The sequence below is a fragment of the Hippopotamus amphibius genome, chromosome 4 (genome assembly GCF_030028045.1).
Source record: "Hippopotamus amphibius kiboko isolate mHipAmp2 chromosome 4, mHipAmp2.hap2, whole genome shotgun sequence".
NCBI classification, from domain to species: Eukaryota; Metazoa; Chordata; class Mammalia; order Artiodactyla; family Hippopotamidae; genus Hippopotamus; species Hippopotamus amphibius.
In genome coordinates, this window is record NC_080189.1 from 79,562,689 (window position 1) to 79,581,240 (window position 18,552).

Consider the following 18,552-nt stretch of genomic DNA (forward strand, 5'->3'; position numbering starts at 1 on the left):
TGAAGAAATAAAATATGGTTAACTTTTTTGGTTTCTGGTTTCAGAGACTCACTCAAGTTAGTTCAACTCAAAGGACCAGTTATTAAGCACATACATGGAGTGAGAAGCAGGACAAATTCTCCTGGAAGACAACAAGGGGAGAATGGGTAACCAGGAGCTATTATTAGAACAAGTTTCTTGGACACGTGACCTGAAGGGTCCCTGGGTCTAAGGATGTTCTAAAGACTTCAGCAGCAAGAGTCCACATCTGGTCACTAGTGCTCAGACCCTCTGGGCATCTCTTTTTTCCTGTCCTGGTATCAGCTTATGTCTACACCTTCTTACTCTATACAGTAAGTCCCCTACATACAAACCTTCAATTTGCGAACTTTCAAAGACGTGAAAGTACATTCACATATCTAATCACGTAAGTTAATTCACGTGTCTGGTGTACATTGTCACATGCGTGCATCCTCTATAAGTGGTTGTGCTTTTGTGTACTTTACTGTACAGTACTGTAGAGAGTACAGTAGTACACTATCTTTATTTCAAGCCTGGGATGTTCGGAGTCAAGAATAAAAGCAGCAGCGATGTAGCTGGTACTGCTAAGATGTAGGAGCAGTGATGTAACTGGTATCTTCTACTGCTGATGATTCTTCAGCTCTACCATCTCCCACCTCCTCTCCCTCCTCCAGTCAGTTTAACTCTTCTTGCCTGTTCATTTCATGCCAGCCCCTGTATGCCAGCTGTTGTACTGTACTACTGCACTTTTCAAGGTATCATTTTATAAACTTAAAAATGTTTTCCTTATTTTTGTGTTTGTTTTTTATGTATTATTTGTGTGAATAGTATTATAAACCTATTACAGGACAGTACTATATAGCCTATTGTGTTAGTAGGATACCTAGGCTAACTTTGTTGGACTTACGAACAAATTGGAGTTACGAACACGCTCTCAGAATGGAACTCGTTCGTATGTAGGGGACTTACTGTGTATTTTCTGTACTGTGTATCTTCTGCTCTGTCTCCCATCAGTTCCTTTGTATATGGCCCATTACAGCCATCCTAAATTTCCTCTCCTCCATGGAATTCTGTGAACTTCAACTCTGATTGAAGAGAAGCCAACCACTTCATTCTCTCTGTATTTCTAGTACAAGAAGGAGGGGAAGTGTCTCACCTCTTATTTACAGTAAACCCTTTGATAAGCCCATGTCATTGCTGCTCTGTGTTCACAGGCTTTCTCCTTGTCCATGCAACAGAAATTCTACTTGTGACTGCCCAACAGGAAGGATCCTTGAGCTAAGCAGATTCACTTAGAAGAGACAGGACAAAGAAGGTTATAACATAGGGATGGCACCTATGCTATAAAGTGCCACCTAACCTCTAAAGCTTCACACCTACTGTCCTGTGAACAGCCATTGACTGAGTTCTGTTTGCCTGATGAACATTTAGGGTAAAGAATCCTGACTCTGGGATGTGGACCTCTCTGTCAAATCAACATCATCGAGCCCCTAGCACAGGGTGGCTGTGTAAACTAGTTTGTGCCTATTTGCTAACAATTATTTAGTAAATATTTTTATGTCAAGGAAAATAAAGATAGGTGATTTACATATTTAGCTAAGAACCAGGCCACATTCCTGGTTTACAGAAACCAGAAACATAAAGGATGTGAAAGATCCTTTATTATGTTTCACACAGACATCCTATTCCCTATGTCGGTCATATTAACAAAAGGAGTGGTAACATCTTGACTGCTCTAGGTTTCTTAATCACAATTCTGCCTAAAAACCAGTTATATCAGCTACTCAAGACCTTGATGCCTATTTGTTCAGAAACCTCCCACCCCCACCCCCACCCCCAAAATAAGGAGCTTCCTTCTTTCCCCCCATGCTCACTACTATTTATATTGCTTTTGGGCAAAGCTATATGCAAAACCTAAACAAAATGGAAATCTTGCCTTTGGCATTATCAATGTAAACATGTTGCGTGCCATATCGGTAAACAAAGGGTGTTGCCAGGTGTCCTCTTGCTGTAAACCTCCTCTTGCTGTGGACACACTTGTGCTGACAGATGGCCAAGGCTGCCCAGAGCCATCGTGCCTGCCTCTGAGTTGATGAAGTCGGTTTCTTTAGGTGGGCCTTGAGGAAAGCAACCCATATCGTTTTATCATTTTTTACGTTATGTCTCTGCTGCCTCCAATAAAAAACAGAAGGTTTATAATAAATGATGTACCTATTTAAAACTCAAAATGGAAATAAGAGAAAACATGCAGCAAAAAAAAAAGAAAGCAAATACACCAACAAAAAACAAATAGGGATCTAAGAATTAGCATCTGTTTTCGCCCTGACTTTTTATGGGGAAGACGATGGGTGACATAATTTTCAACATTGATTAAACATATGTAGACCCATTCTTCAAGAGGCACCCATAGATTTTGGATTTTAAATAATAAGGAGGAAAGTAAAGGGCAATTTAGGCGCTTGGTATCACATGATCAGTTTTTTTAAAGATTGAAATGGAGATAAGAAGGGCATATGGAGAGGATGGTGAGGGGGCTGATTGAGGTGAAATAAGCGCTCATTTTGAGGATAAGTGAGCAAGACCCCCAGCACCCTACAGATAGTGGTCCAGTGGCATAGTAAGTCAGCTCTAGAAGACCTCAGGCCTCCACGCTTAGTGCCAAATCTGGCCCTGGTTCCCAGGGCTAAGCAGAAACCAAGACTCTTGAATTGTTGCTGGGCCACTAGGAAAACCAGACCAACATCCCGTGAGCCCTGGCATCGGGCAGCTCTCCTCGTAAAAGCAACAGCTGATAGTAGAACAGGGAGGCGGTCATAGGTCTGGAAAAAGACCAGAAGGGATTCCGGGATCTTACACAAGGTCACCCGTCATAAAACAAGCACCAAAGCATTTATAAAACGCCCAAGAAATACACTCATGCAAAACAAATCCAGCCCTTCTACTCTGCCCACAGGGTTTTGTGAGGTGTCTCATGGCTCCAGTTCAACTTCCTCTAGTATCGTCAGAGTTTCCAGACTACTGGGACATTTGGCGAAGACCGGGTGTTACATCTTCTGTCGAGGGACCCTCTCCTGCCAGGAAGGGTGGAGTGGCTGCAATGGAATAATCCAATCGGGTCTTTTCCATTCCCACTTCTGTGGTCTCCTTTAGACTCTCATCACATCATCACGTGAATCAAAACAATCTGGAGACACGTGATCAGACAAATGTCCCAACATGCCTTTTGTCCCTAGGGGCATCCTTCTCAGGAAAAAAGAAAAAAAAAAAAAAAAACAGACAGAAAAACAAAGTGTCCCAAATAAACACCATTTGCTTTGGAATCATTGGGAAAGAGAAGGCTGCTGAGCAATTTCTACTCCTCCACGCAGTCATGTGGTGTTTTGTTTACACTCAACCATTAGGATAAGCATCGAAAGTAAAGGTATGTGAATCTAAGGCTTTCTGGCCCCAGGCTGACTGTTTACTTTTGCCTGACTGTCAAAATCCATCATAAGCTTCTCTTATTATCTTTCCCGTAAATACACCAGACTCATTGGAAAGGAGAACATTCCTCTGGGCTGCTTAACAAGCAAATTATTTTTCAACTGCTTCATCCCCTTCCTCCCCACCCTCTTTTGAATAAACATTTGGGAGACACAATCCTGCGGCCTGGCAATTTGCAAAGACTCTCTTTGTCCTCACAAAGGCAAAACAAGACGGACGAGGTTAATGGAGGATGTGCGTTATCTTGGATAATCAGTTGAAATATCCACATCTCTAATTCAAGGCTTCCTTTGATTTATCAATGTCAGATTTCACATTAAGGCCCCCAACGTCCATTTTCTTCATTTCCTTTCTAATTATTGCTTCCCAGCTCAATAATTGGCTCTTATATAGTTTCTGAAGTCTTGCATCTAGTTTGTTCAGCATCTTGGAATGTGATGAGAAAAGGGGTCTCTCTGTTAGAAGAACCATATGGACTTTTTGTTCTTCTCACTTGCTCGTTCCGTCCATCCTTGTCAGTAAGTATATCCAGGATAGTGGCTGAAGATGCAGAAGACGAGGAGTAAATAGCTTTTCTCAGATCATTGGGGAGAGGGCTGGAGAGAATGGAGGCTCAGGACCCAGTGTTACCCTTAATCAGGGCAGAAACAGTACGAGTTTCTTAACCTATAGGATTCACAGGTACCTTATCTATAAACTGAGAGATTTCAAACTCTCAGATGTAAACTCTGAGGATTAAAAATAAGAATCACCTTGCTGGGTTGCTGAGAGAATCAGAGAATGGGTACCACTTCTTGACCCTCCACTGTTTCCACCCCAGTACAAGACACTGGCATCTCTCCCTTGGATTTTGAAACAGCCATTACTCCCAACCCAAGTCCATTCTCAGCACAACATCAATTGGACCATGAGGTACGCATCTAGCGTCTGTGCATCTAACAAGGAACGTAGGTGGCCGTAGGCACACATTTTGGCAAACCCCTAGATTCGTAAGGGTCACCAGAGATTTTGTGAATAAATAAATGCAAGCCCAAGCACTCAGACTTAGAATTCTGTTTGCAGAGTGGATCACTTTAGCTTTGCATTTCCTAATTCAAGACTTTGCTTGATTCTTTGCTCCAAACTCTTGTGAATACTCCTCTTCCTTGTTTGGCATACATGTCCCTTTGCAGGAGCCCTGGGCAACATGGTAAAGTTTGGCCTCGATAGCCCACATGGAAACCCCGTTCTCTCACCAAACCCTTATTCCACTCCCCCTATCCTGCACCATTCCTGCCGCGTCACCTAGTGCTACTCAGCTGTCTCATTCGCACTGGGGAGGGGCAGAGCTAATCCCGGCTCTGGCTGCTCACAGAATCTTCAGGTCATTACATTTTATACCATTTCTTCCTAAGGATTATACCAGCTGGCTTTTAGGAAACATTGGGCAGTTTCATTTCAGATACTTCTTTCCAAGATAGGATACTGGTTTCGTCATGCTAAATCATTTGTTCAAGGGGAAAATACTACCACTACTTATAAATAATAGTAATAATAATAATAATAAATAGCACAGGGAACTCTACTCAATATTCTGCAATAACCTATATGGGGAAAAAAATCTGAAAAAGAATGGATATATGTATATGTCTAACGGAATCACTTTGCTGTACACCTGAAACTAACACAACATTGTAAACCGATGATACGCTAATATAAAATAAAAATTAAATTTTAATTAGTTAATTTTAAAATAATAATAGTTATTGAGTGTTTCGATGTGCCAGGCATCACGCCATATCACATGGTTTCTCATTATATCCTCCTTTAGAGGGATATCCTCATCATATCTCTTTATGGATCAGCAAACTAGGTCTTAACACCAAGGTCAGAACCAGGACTCAAGCCCAGATACTTAGACTCCACCTTCTGCTAGTCTGCCTCCCCACCCTGCCTAGGCAATGCAGTCTCAACTCCTCTACCTGGATTCCAGTAAGGCTTCTCCTTTTCACCTGAAACCATCCACAGTCACTGTTCACTCTTCTCTACCCAGCTGGCCTCCCCCACTATATCCTTTCACTCCCAAACACGGCTCATTCCCACCTCTTGATCTTCCAAAGACATCCCTTTAGGGCCCTTAGGGTATACTATTACACGGTGTCATTATTTATGAGCAAGAACAAAGTTGAGTGCCCACCACTCATCCTACCAGGAGGGCAATGAGCACAGAGCAACCATAGCTTGAATGAATGACAGCAGCCCATCCTGGGGATGGCCCCTCTGCACACAGTGGAAACCCTGCATGGAGACTCAAGAGCCTGGCTTTCTTTCCACCTTTGTCTCTGTGATGCTTTAGAATCATGCCCGGACATGTCCATTCATCTTCCTGGCCTGTACAAAGAAGGGCTGGGCTACATAATTTCTGAAATTTCATCCAGGTCTAACACTCTCTAAATCTAAGTCCTACTTCTCCCATGAAGACACTCCTATAATTTTTGCCAACACTGATCACTTCTATTCTTAATCAAGTCCATATTTCAGTACCAAAAATCAGAACACTATCTGACAGAAATATTTTGCACTGCTTCTGGATACGGGAAGCAATGAAACTGCATGTTAATGATACTGTGCTACCAACGTGCTGCTATGCTTGGGGTATTTTGGTAGCAACAAAGAGGCAGAATATTTGAAGACAAGGTTGTCCCTGAAAAGACAGAGTGTCTTGAGTCCTCACGGCAGGACTAAACAATGGAGAGTAAATTCACAGCATATACATTTCTGTTCTTTCTTGAATACCTTCTTTTATGCTTTTCATGTACTTTTCTGTATTCTCTATTTGAAATGTGTATACATCTTAGCTCCTTCCCAGATAAATTCCTTGAGATGAGAAACTATCTGAAGTGCTTTTGGTATCTCCACAGCTCTTACCCATTGCAGCCTCATCTCAGAAGCCCAATATGTACAAGCAACAAAGCTAGAAATATAATACAAATTGCTATATGGATTAAGCATTAAATATTTACTGCAGGCTGTTAGTATCCTAGAACTCAAAAAAATGGATAATTTCAGTCAGGTTGTTTGAAAGGGGGTCAACAAAAAGGGAAGACAAATGTATCAACATAGGTTTTCCATAGTCATTCATTCATTCACTGCCAATGCGAGCCTGCTGTGGCTTTTCATAGGTCATGAGATCTAACGAAAATTGTTTAATTAAATTCATCTTTTTTTTTCTTGATAGCCACAAGAGACTTGTGCCCAAAACTAAAGGAATTAAGGTGTACAAGAGAATTATATTTTTGACCATAGATGCACAAAGTCATAGAAACCACATGGATCTAGATTTTGAGAATTAAAAGGACCCTTTAAAATGACCAACTCACCTTCATCATTTTGTTGATGGAGGAAGTGAGGGCCAGGATGATTAGGTAAATTGCCCAGGGTCCCAGAGTAAGTTAGAAGTAGAGGCAGAGGTGGAGGAAAGCCCTCTGACTTTCAGGCTGGGGTGTTGTCCAGGAGATAGATTGAGACTTCTTTTTCAATAGTAATATGAGGACATATATTTGACTGGAGTCATTTTTCGCTTGGCCCCCATCTCCCCATTAGGGTTTAGAATTGAGGTGAGGGCCCCTGAAGAAAGGTCAGTTTATTACAGAATAGTGTGGTCAGGATATCCCTCCTGGTTTGCCCAGGATTTTCCAGGATTGGCCCCAAAATCCTTCCATCTGGGAACTTCCTCCATGTTAGATAAGCCAGGACATGGTTACCTTATTCCAAAGGAAGCATGTGTTCCAAACATTGCAGTTCCCCACGTTTGGTTTGTGGGGGAAGCTGTTGGCCCTTGAGCTGCTGCAGGAAGGGCTCTGTCAGCCCTCACTGTTCTGGTCTGTTTGACACACAGGTCTCAAGCATGTAGATGTCATCTGGATACCTGATCTATCTGACAGATGCTCAAATTCTGCTAGAGTCATACTTTCATTTGCAAAAGCTCTTACTCTTACTGTCAGAAGAAAAAAAAAGATGTCTACACATATCTATCCCCGAAAAGTGTCTGTTGCCCACTATGGGGGATGCCCAGCACTGCTGAAGTCCAAGGGCTCCCTACAGTGATACCACTTCAGGGAACCACAGAGCATCCCAACGTCTCCATGGACAGTCTCCTGTCCAGAGCAGCAGCTGCACGCCCTCTGTCTGTCACTTCACCAGTGTCTTTTTTTGATCATCAAGAGACACCCACAGTATTCACTCCATCATTTGCTTCAGAATCTTTCCTTTAGATCAGGAGTTGGCAACCGTCTATGGACCAAATCCAGCCCTGTGGCCTGATTTTTCCAAATAAAGTTTCATTGGAATGCAGCCATACTCATTTGTTCATATTCTTTCTATGGTTTCTCTCTACACACTGCAATCCAGTAGTTGTGACAGAAAATGTGTGACATGCAAAGCCTAAAATATCCACTATCCGGGCCTTTTACAGAAGAAATTTGCTGACCCGTGAGCTTTGTCAGTAGTCATGGATAAGATACTCATTACTAGTGGAATTTTCTATCACAATATTGAATATGTTGATACAGCCTTTTAACTTATAATTGTTGCTTTATTCATTATTCTTGCCAGTAATATTGAGATGCACACATGATAAAGGGTACCTAGCTTTTGGCAAATGAAAAAATTAAGTCAAGAGTCTAATGGAAAATGAAAGGTGGAAAGATAATTGACATTCCTGATTAGCACTTTTGTACGAAGCTCTCCTTCCTGGTCAGGGCTGAATAAGGAAGAGACACATCACAGGGAAGAACAAACCACACAGTTATCCCTAGCTTATCTAAAACAAGTGGAGTGGTCATTGCCAACAAAACAGCACTGCTAACTCCCCCAGGGCAGAGTAAAATAAGTAAAATGATTAGTCATAATCAGATACAGTCAATATCCAAACAGATTACAAACCGATCACCCACAGACCACCTGATCTTTCAAAGGACCAGATGGCATACAGAATAAAAACAAAACTTTTTTTTCATGGCTTAAACAAGATAGACATTTATTTATTACAGTCCCATGCAAAAGTCTAAAGGAAGGACTGGATTGGTGGTAGTCCAAGCAGGCTAAGGAAGCAGGGCCTTGAGGTGGGACCAGAATGGGCGTGGCCAGATCGTGGGGAGGAGCCAAGGTGACCAAGTGCTCATGGTCTTTAGGATCCCAGTCTGCTTTATCAGCCTAACATGGGACTCCCAGCCTCAACATCACTTCACAGCCCAAGATCGATGCTGTCACGCCAGCCATTGTGTTCCACTTGCAGGCTAAAAGAAGGAAGAAAGCTGATGTTGCAAAAAGGTATTCCCCAGCAGAGTCAACTCTCTTAAAGAAGCATTCTAGGAAGTACTACCCTAGAGCTCAGCTTACACCTCATTGGCCAGAACTCAGCTGCAAGGGAAACTGGGAACTGTAGGCTTTCAGCTGGGTACATGGACTCCTAAAATACAGTTGGAATTTTTGCACCAAGGAAAAGGGAAAGGATTAGCATTCTCTGCCTTCTATTGGCATATGAAAACTCTGAGGAGAAAATGTCTCTAGATTTAATACTTTCAATAAAAATTTGCCAGAAGCACAAACATGTGGGTTTGGGCTCTTCCCACACATCATGCTTTGAGTCTCACTTGAACTCACTTCCCTCGAAGGACAGAGGGCGGAGTCTGCGGTCAGCACCTTGGCCATGTGGCTATGCCCGTGGCTGCCGCGTGGCCGGAGGAGCATCTTCCCCACGTTCTGCTGAGGACCACGGGATGGCATCACAGAGAAATGTGGCCACAGCCCCTGCCCGAGGGCGAGACACTTGCTGTGTAAATACAAGGCTAAAATAGAGCCCTCCACCAGGACCAGGGAGGGGTGTTCCGAGATGACGAGGCCAGAGGGGAAGGCTGTTAAAAAAGGAGAGGCACAGCAGGTCGTCAAATATTTGCATATTATTTTCAAGTGTCATTTCTGCTTTCTTAGCCGCTAGATAATCTTTACCAAAACAGAAAGCAAAAATCAAGCAAAGAAAAAAAATCAAATATGAAAGTGCAAGCTATGCCCTACCCCCACCCTCTGTCACCCCATAACGAGATGCAAAGGGAAGCCGGAAGCTGGAGAGGAGAGAAATCAGACGAGGCCACCCAGCAAAGCCAGTGCTGCAAACTCCCAGGAGACTAAGGAAGCAGAGCCTTGAGGTGGGACCAGAATGGGTGTGGCCAGATCGTGGGGAGGAGCCAAGGTGACCAAGTGCTCAATATAGACCATGCCGCCCTACCCTTCACCCAGTTCCTGCTTCTTCTGCTCCCATCCTTCTGCCTTAAGTCCTGGCCTCCTGGAAGGGAGGACGAAGGTCTTCCTTGACTAGCAACGGTGCTGCAGGGGAGGGTCCTGTGAAAACCCTCAGGCGGGATTCCAACCCCGGCCAAAGCCACCTCAGTCCACCTCCCTGCAACCGTAAGCCTCTGTGATTACACACTTTCTGTCACTGCATTTCATCTGGCTTTTCTTCCCATTTTCTAAGAATTCAGAGAAAATGGGAGAAAGCTAGCCAACGCTACCCCCAGCAATGCCAAAGGTCACTTTTCAGAGAGGCTGAGTGTTCTGTCCTGATGGGCCTGTGGGCTCTGTGAGAACTACCCCTTTTCCAGTGGCCATGCACTGTGTGTTGAGCAACATTTTCCTGAGGGAAAGATGGTGTCACAGAAGTTGACAGAAGATGCTGGATCAATGACCGATGGGTCCCCAGCCCCAAAATCTTGCCATATTTAAGGGGCAGTTTTTTGATGTCTGTCATTTTCTGTCAGAAGGTCTGTGCCCCCCAGCCTCCCTCCCGCAGGAGGAATCCACAGCATTGGTTTCCCAGGACTCGGCTGTGCTGGCCTCCAGGGAGACACAGGCCTGGCCGTGACCACAGACGCACTGAGCCGTGTTCTCAGAGCACCACACTACATTCTCCAAGGCCCCATAGGTTGGGACTGAAGGAGCACAAAGACCCCATATGCACTGCAGGCTCTTTTAGCTGCAGGTTCCAAGCCATTAGTGAGGAAGCAGTGTGGGGCTGTTCCCGGCTGTGCCATTTTGTTCTAATGTTTGAACCCTCACTTATAAGAGAGGCTGAACCTAAACAAGTCTCAGCCCGGCTCCGCTTACGTTCACCACCGGCGATTAGAACAGAGACCGACTCCACCTGATGTTTGACTCCTTCTAAACATGAACTGAGGGCCCCATCCTACCAGTAAGTACATTGTCTGTGTTTGGATTATAATTGAACTGTTTGGCTGCAAGCGTTGCACTTGGAAAATTATAGCTCAATTGCAATAAAGAGCCAGAAAGGCTTCATTCACCTCCAAAGGGAGCACAGTTCACTCTTTCCTCCCCAGAAAGATCAGATCAAGAGGTAATTATAAATGTCTGATAATCTTATTTATGTTTTTATTGGACTATAATTAAGCAGGATGGTATTCATCCTCGTTATTCTAGCAACTCCACATTGGGTGTGTCTTCAGAGAATTTGGAAGTAATCTACCAGAATCTTCTACCCTATGAACTTTGGCATCTTCTAAAAGATGAAGAGTTCTGTTACTGAGGGGCAAAAATTTGATCTACAATAGCAAGACCTGCTCCTAGAGTCCAGTGTAGGTTCCAATCATTGCTTTCTGATCCCTGAGGTACTAGGAGGCGGGACCAGAGGAATATTCACACCGCCTCCCGGGCTTTCCTTAGTAGCCTGGAACTAAGAAATTCCTTGCAGCGCTCAAGAGCTGTCTTCAAACAGATTTCATAAAGAAGATCTGGACACTGAAGGGAAGAATATTTAAGTTCACATTTAAGAACTTCTTTTGGTTGTTTTCTTTCCCATTATGGTTTATTACGGGGTATTGACTATAGTTCCCCGTGCTATACAATAGGACCCTGCTGTTAAGAACGTCTAAACAATGAGGTTCTATGGGAAAATGCTGAGTATTCAGTAGTACATAAATCAGATATACTCCCTGTCCTTGTATAGGTCACAGTTTGGGGGGAAGTGGATTAAAAATGCATTAAAATGTGTAAATCATGTTTTCGAACTCTGGCAGTGGCAGAAGTGGAGGGAAATGGTGTGAGAGGGGAGAATAAAGGGGCATGATGAACTTGCTTAGAAAAGGTTCTCAAGGAGATGACCATTTATTGAGACCTGAAGGCTTGGGAAAGGGAGAGCATGTGTGAAGGTCTAGGGCAGAGAAGGAGCCCTGCCAGCTCAGGATCCAGCAGACTGGTTAAGGAATTGAGGTTGGAGAGAGAACATTTCCAAGCGGCAACTGGTCAACCACTTTGTTGGAAATGTGATAGTGGGAAAGTGTGCCCAGGAGGTAAAACTGACCGGTATGGACCTTCCTAATGTGGAGATGCTTAATTTTGCCATTTGAGAGGGGCTTTCTATGTTGTGGCCCACAGATCAAGAGAACCAGGAAGCCCACCCCATCTATTCGCTTGGAGGGAAGACTCATGGACGTCCATGCTGCTTCTGGGCCCCAGCGGAGTTCAGGAGCTCATCATCTCAGACCCACCCAGCTCAAGAAGCCCCCTACCTGTCTCCCAGCTATTCCTCCTCCTTCTCTAATCCATTCTCCACACTGCACTGGAAATGGTTTTCTAACACTAGATCTGACTAGATCCCTTTAATAAATCACTCCCTGTTATCTACAAAATAGAGCTACTGAGCAAATCCTTGCTATTTGTACCCTACTCACCTCTTTCTTGGCTTCATGTTGTGCTGGTTTGCACTTTCATAATCTAAACTACCCGTAATTTTCTAAACCCTACTCCACCCACCTCTGTTTCCTTCAACATTTTTTGCAGATCCACCCACCTCCAGGCTGAACTTTGCTACCTTCCAAAGACACCTGCAGCCTGCATCTGACTGACTGCCCCTGAGAATTCCTCAGTTCCACTCTCCCTCAATTGTGAGATGATACTAAGGAACTTATTTTACTTTCTTGGCCACCCACCTCATAGCTATGGATTCTGTTCCTAACGGTTCCATGAACCACAATTGCAAGGCCACTGTATTTGCTCACAAGCCCAAGCAGATTGGACCAAGATCTGGGGAATGGTAGGTGAATATTTGTACACATTATGCAGTCTTAGGGACCTTGCTTTTCCTCTGTCTGGACTACACGTCCCTCATTTCTTCACTTGACTCTCTTGTTTTGAGCATTTTGCGATCAATCTAAAATGTTACTGCCCTCAGGGGTCCATCCATAAACAACCAGTTGGATCTGATTATTCCTCCTCTCTGCTCAGTATCTTGCAGACAGTAAATACATTCAGATTATTTGTTAGTGTGTGTGTGTGTGTGTGTGTGTGTGTGTCCTCATCGTCATTTATGCTTCTTAACATTAGCATGGTGACTCTTCGACCTGTAGATCCATTTCCTCACTCTCTGCCAAACATTCAGTAGACACTCAATGCTCATGAGACTTTGGAAATGTACAAGAAAAATTACAAAACAGGAAGCCAGTTGTAGAAGACAATCTTTGACTCTCCATGCCAGCCAGCGGCACATCCCAAAGACCTTCAATTTGTCGGCTTAGCGCAGCTGATCCCTGAACCACCCATAGCCTGGATGTACATGGGAGCCCAACACTGTTTAGATTGGGGCCCTGGGCTTAGTCTTATAGAAATTCATTCTCAATTCCCATAGCCCCTTATCTGAATCTATTTGAGGGTACTTGTTGCTTTCTACCTGTATATATTCTTATCTTTGTAACTTTATAGCTCCTTATAGCTGAAATATAAACTCAATGAAGGATGTACCTGGCACATAGGAAGTGCTCAGTACATTACTGGTGGAAAAATAAATTATGTCTTTTGCTGCATTCACACAACCCATTCTGTGTCCCTAATGAGTCATGTGCTGTGATCAAATTCAATGTAAATCCCTACCTGTAATTATCTAACACATAGTGAATGTTAGTACAGTCCTCAGCTGCTACTGAGGATGCCAGCACAGATTCTAAATCAAATAGTCAGGTCACAAACAAATGGAAGGGCAAAGATTCCTCAGGGAATTTCTCTCTCTCTCTCTGTTTTTGTTTTTTTCTTTATAGTTGTTAGTTTCTGGTGTACAGCAAAGTGATTCAGTTATATATATTCTTTTTCATATTCTTTTCCATTATGTTTTATTACAAGATATTGAATATAGTTCCTTGTGCTATACAATAGGACCTTCTTGTTTTTATTATTTTATATATAGTAGTGTGTATATGTTAATCCCAAACTCCTAATTTATCCCTTCCCCACCCTCTTTCCCCTTTGGTAACCATAAGTTTGTTTTCTATGTCTGTGAGTTTGTTTTTGTTTTGTAAATAAGTTCATTTGCATCATATTCTAGATTCCAAATATAAGTGACATCATATGGTGTTTATCTTCCTCTGTCTGACTTACTGCACTTAGTATGATCATCTCTAGGTCCAGCCATGTTGCTGCAAATGGCATTATTTCATTCTTTTTTATGGCTGAGTAATAGTCCATTGTATATATGTACTACATTTTATTTATCCATTCATCTGTTGATGGACATTTAGGTTGCTTCCATGTTTTGGCTATTGTAAATAGTGCTGCTATGAACATTGGGGTATGTGTATCTTTTTGAATTAGAGTTTTCTCTGGATATATGCCCAGGAGTGGGATTGCTGGATCCTGTGGCAACTCTATTTTTAGCTTTTTAAGGAACCTGCATATTGTCCTCCACAGTGGCTGCACTAATTTACAATCCCACCAACAATGTAGGAGGGTTCCCTGTTCTCCACACCCTCTCCAGCATTTATTATTTGTAGACATTTTAATGATGGTCATTCTGACTGGCAGGGGATTTCTCAAGAGTTACAGAACTAGATCATTGTAACATTGACACGTCTATGTTTTTAATATTTGTACATAGACATAAACTTTAGAACACATAGTTATTTTTAAAATAATAAGACTGATTCAATTAAAGTGATTCTATTCCAATAAACAAATACTCTCACATAAACCTAAAACAATCACTGTGACATTCAGATAACATAAGGATCTATTCAGCCTAAAAGGATTACGTTGAGTAAGACAGAAGTAAGTGTAGAATGTACTGTATGTGGAATACTAACTGTGGAATTCACTTCGCCCCACAATAATATTAATGATGACTGACACTTTGACTTGTGTAGGATTTTTTGTCTAAGGTGATTACATTGTAGGTGCAAATAACCGTATAATTGTTCTAATGTGAGCTCAGTTTTAATCACAATACCAAAGTTTGATCTTGAACAATTCCCCACACCATTATCCAAGAAAGAACTTATAAAATCGTAAATTGGACTATGAGAACCCACTTTACCCTTGGTCATGGGCAATAATAGTTGGGTTTCAGTTGATGAGACATGAAGAAGGCTAGAAATTTTATCTACACCGAATTTCTTATGCTTCATTTATGGGCTCCAGAATATCATGCGTGTCAAAGAAAATGATGTTCAATCTTAATTTTTTTAAAAAGTTGGCACCATTAATTGAGTGAGAAAAGAAAATAGTTGTGATGTGTGGTAAAGGAACAAATAGTTTTCTTTAAACTTGAATACTTTCTAAGCATTCTCCTAAAAAGATTTCTGGCTCGTGATAGTTACCTATTTCCATATTTTTATTTTAAATTTTATGTGTACTTCTTTCTTTTTTTCATTATGCGTGCTGTATGTGTCCATATTTGAACACAACCCATTTCCATTTATTGTACTAATAATGTGTGGCGTTACTTCTGCTTTCTTAGTTTTTGCTTTGTATGTTTTATAATTCATAACTGTTTCCTTTGTGTTTTTCAGTCTTTTACTATGTGGGAAATGTTTTCTAATCTTTTTGTAATCTGGTAATTTTCAAGATGTATATTCTGGTTTCAATTATACTGGTAGTTAATTCAAGTGTAAATTTTTTTAAGTTTTTTTTAATTAATTAACTTATTTATTTGGCTGTGTTTGGTCTTCAGTGCTGCACACGGGCTTTCTCTAATTGTAGCCATCAGGGGCTACTCTTTGTTGTGGTGCGTGGGCTTCTCATTGTGGTGGCTTCTTCTTGTGACTTGTGGGCTCTAGGGTGCATGGGCTTCAGTAGTTGTGGCCTGTGGGCTCAGTTGTAGCTCACAGGCTCTAGAGGGCAGGCTCAGTAGTAGTGGCGCATGGACTTAGTTGCTCCACAGCATGTGGAGCTCGAACCCATGTCCCCTGCATTGGCAGGTGGATTCTTTTGGGGTTTTTTTTAAGATTTATTTTTTTTATTATTATTTATTTATTTTGGGATGCATTGGGTCTTTGTTGCTACGCATGGGCTTGCCCTAGCTGTGGCGGCGAGCAGGGGCTACTCTTTTTTGCGGTGCCTGGGTTTCTCATTGTGGTGGCTTCTCTTGTTGCAGAGCATGGGCTCTAGGTGCTCAGGCTTCAGTAGTTGTGGCTCATGAGCTCTAGAGCGCAGGCTCAGTAGTTGTGGCACACGGGCTTAGTTACTTCCTGGCATGTGGGATCTTCCCTGACCAGGGATCGAACCCATGTCTCCTGCCTTGGCAGGTGGATTCTTAACCACTGTGCCCCCAGGGAAGTCCCAGAACCCATGGTCTTTTAACAGAGATCACACAGCTGGTCTCAGGACTTATTGAATCTCAGGTTCTTAATGTCTCATCACAGAAAGAATTCAGTGAGAGACAAAGTGACAGGTAAGAAGTGGATTTATTTAGAGACACACACTCCATAGACAGAGTGTGGGCTATCTCAGAAGGCAAAGGGTGGCCTCAAGGGTAAATTTTAAAATGCTCCCCCCATGTACATTTTTCTCTCAGGAAGGAAGCAGAATTGTTGACACTTTGCACTTAATAAATAAGATGGCGAAATGAGCATTATTTTATTGTCCTTCCTTTTTCCCTTTTTCCTGCTGCCCTGGAATAGAGCATGATTATGGTGCTTCTGATGACACTTGGAATTACCACTATTATGCATATTTACTTATATTTTCCCCCCTTTTTATGTTTCCATTCAATTTTATAATCACAATTAAAACAATTATTTAGACTTGACTCAATATTTACATGGTTTTCATAATACCGCTACTTGCTGACTTTTAGCTGTTTCGTTTTGATTCATTTGTTGGTCAGTTGTAACATGTCGTTAAGCATTTTTCACGTGGTTTACTTGATGAGCTTTTCCTATAGTAAGGCTTTATTTAGAATTCTGTATGATTCTGCACCTTGACATTAATGATACACTTCTTTTATTGTTCCACTTGCCCAATGAGGGATTTTTTTTCCTGTTTACTCATTCTTGAACAATCTGAGTATTCTCTGTGCCTGAAGTTTACCAGTGTTTACAAATTCATGGAGTCCCTTAGTCCCATCTATAACTATATGAACTCCATCAGCATCTTCCTCCTGGACCCCAAACTGGAAGGCAGCTTCACTGCAAACCTCCATGTAAATTTTAGTCTTTAAAAGTGAATTATATAATACGGCTCTTTAGAAGTGGTAAGGGGTCTGCTTCCCCAGCCTGATCATCTTATACTGGGAAATACAATTTACTCATATACAGTGAGCAATCTGTATGTCCTTCCTTTTCAGATTGCAGGCTTAGACTGCAATTCCCACAGTATGCTTTCTCACTATTCTCCTGTCCCCCGCATGTATCATTGTCAATATCTCATACCTGCATCTATTTCCGACCTGACCCTCTCATGTTACAAAAAGGTACTCCCCAAATGGATAAAAAAAGAGAAGTGACAAGGAAAGTGTTCGGTTGAATGAAATGAACTCAGCCAAGACAGAAAGCAGTTGCTTCACCATTTAATTGGTGAAGGCTCCAGAATTCTAGGATATATAACTCAGTAAGACAGGGTGGAAATTTCTCAATGTCTTTCTGCTTGATCTGGCTTGTCTGTCTCAGGCACCATCCAAGCTTTAGATGGTAGGAATTCCACCTGGCACCTAGCAAATCATTAGTCTGTATTCCTAATTTCCAGTACTGTGAAAGCTTTTATCTCTCGCTCAATTTCCTCAATTATTTCAGTTAGAATTTGGAAAGGTAAATAATGTGCCCCTGACTAGCTGCCATGTTATCTGGGAAGTTCATCTTCATAGGGATTTTAATGGGAACTGGGAGAAGGAGGGTTAATTTGACATCACCTTAAAAGGAAGCTTGCTCTCTTGACTTTCTTTACAGTAGAAACAACCTATGTAAAAGGAAGATAAAAATAATAGGCAGAAATAGGACACAGATTCTATAATCCTGCCTCTTTCTGCTGACCATCAAAGTGGACAAGGATCAGTGCCTAGGGAAAGTTGGTATTTCTCAACAGAGAAGAATTAACCGAAGCAGCAGCTGGTCTCACAAACCAAGGCCTCCAAGAGCAAATCAGAGGGGCTGCTGGAAGAAGGTCTTTGTCTAAGAAAAAGATGCCAAAAGCTAATGTGAGGGAGGAGGGCAGAGTTTAGGAGACCAGCTCTGGCCTCTGACTGCTTATCTTTAAATCTTGGCTCTACTGGCTGATGAGCTGTAGGTCCTTATGCTTCTGGTCCCTTCTTGCAAAGACAGTCCCTATCTCAACTGGTAGCTGTAAGAAAAAAGGGCCTTATACATGCAGAAGGCTTAGCATAGTACCTGGCCCGAGGCGAGGGCTCATTAATGCTCACTATTGTCATGTTCGCCCTCGTTTCTTACATGGAGATCAGATACAGACAAGGCAGAGCCAGCTACTGGACATACCATTGGGCCACGTGTGCAGATGGGAGACAGGGCTCTTAGTTCCAGAACATCCCAGTGGCTCTGGGGGAGAATGCGGTGGCACAGTGACTTGGACTCAGGGGAGAGGATGGCTGTTGAGATGCAGGGAAAGCAAGAAGTCACTGGCTTCATATTCCCCAAAGACAGGAATGGGGTCTTATTTTCCTTGAAATCACTGACTTTCTGTATCTAGCCTAGACACCTGTCTATCACAGACATTTAATGAATATTTGTTAAAGGAATGCATTCATTCACTGAATGCAGCAGGATCAGGACAAGCCTGGAGTGGTCAAAACAGACCAGAGGCAGCGTG